Below are 1,743 nucleotides of genomic sequence, written 5' to 3'. Positions count from 1 at the left end.
CTTTCGACAACTTAAAAAGTAGGAACTATGTTAAAAAGTGCACCTTTGTTTCGGATTTCGTTGAGCCGCTCACAGCGGCTGAATGGAGATAGAGCAATATGTTGATAGAGGTAACAATCTAAAGCACCAACATTTCTTGTGCTCTGCGTTTTAAGCATCCAGAATATCATTTGTAGTCACACAGAGAGTAAAAACGTGAAAAATAAAGGTTTCACAACAGAATGAAATCAAATTTAGAACAGCACGCAAAACCAATCATAAAAAATAGCAAAGTAGGGAGCTTGTCCACCTGTCAGAAGATTGGCTGTTTTCACCTTAAACTTGTGTAATTCAAGAAAAAGAAGACCTACAGGATTATATTACATGTAAATTATAGAATCACACACTCTTGGGGTGTGCCAGTGTCAGAAAAATAAATCATTAGAACAATTTTTTTTGAAAAACTAACAAACCAACAAATTAAAACACAACATGAAAATCCGCATGAAAATAGAAACACATGGATATCTTAAAAATGAACAGAATACACGTCTAATATGTTATGAAGAGACTTTGTTGTTTTGTCTTTTTTGAAAACTGCAAAAATCGTGGCGCGATTCGTGGACCAAAAAAATGCCAAAAATCGCGGCCACAATTCCGCGGCCGCGACAAACGCAGATGCTGCCCATATTTGCTGTGGGACATCGAGTGTTATTGGGGATTTGAAATCAATAGTTCAAAAAGTATATTGTGTGAATCGGTTGCTATGGAAACGGTGGCCATAATTGGATGCTGTATACATTTTTCAATCCCATTTTAATCCCTTATTTATCAACCGATTCACTTCTGATTTGGCATGCCAACAGTAAATATATAGCTCTTGAATTTAGCCTGTTGAATATGTGATATATGGTTTAGTTTTTATTTTATGACACTTACAATTGTGTTGTTGCAAAAAAAAAAGTGAAACAAATGGAAAAATTCATGCTTTCTAAGCCCATAAATTAAAAACTACTGCATTAATGAAAAAATTCAACAGGCCAAAATTTAGAACTAGGTGGTGTTGGTATTCTGTGAAAGTTATATTGAAATTGACCAAGAAAAGAGCAGAAAAAATGGGATAATGTGTGAAAAAATAGAATTATGAGAAAACAGCCGATAAAGGAAAGAATAGGCTGGAAAACATGTACTTTCGCAGAAAAAAACTGAAATAAAAACACAGCTTTAGGGAGTAGCAAGGCTTACATACGTTTCTTGATATTGTTCAGGAAATGTCCAGGTACTATAATATGTAATAACCCCATATTGCATAATTTGACCCCTAAACACAAATTGTAGGTGCCCCACTAGCCCTTAAGTAATGACAGTAGTATGGTATAAAAATTGGTAAGTGATTGTCACATCTCTGAGAATTGTGTGTGTGTGTGTGTGTGTGTGTGTGTGTGTGTGTGTGTGTGTATGTGTGTGTGTGTTTGTGTATGTGGATGCATGTGTGTGTGTGTGTGTGTATGTGTGTGTGTGTGTGTGTATTTGTATTACAAAGTATTATACGTATTATAAACTTGTTGTTGATTGTTTTGCCCGATTTCCACGAACACAGAGAACACACAGCTGTACACATCAGTGACTGATAGTCCGCCCAAGTCTTAATTCACATGTGCACACAATATAAGTTCAATAACATCACAGTAACACATTTTAATCAAAACACACACACACACACACACACACACACACACACACACACACACACACACACACACA

Source organism: Aplysia californica, unplaced genomic scaffold (assembly GCF_000002075.1).
Source record: "Aplysia californica isolate F4 #8 unplaced genomic scaffold, AplCal3.0 scaffold01024, whole genome shotgun sequence".
Lineage (NCBI taxonomy): Eukaryota > Metazoa > Mollusca > Gastropoda > Aplysiida > Aplysiidae > Aplysia > Aplysia californica.
This window is presented reverse-complemented; position numbering follows the sequence as displayed.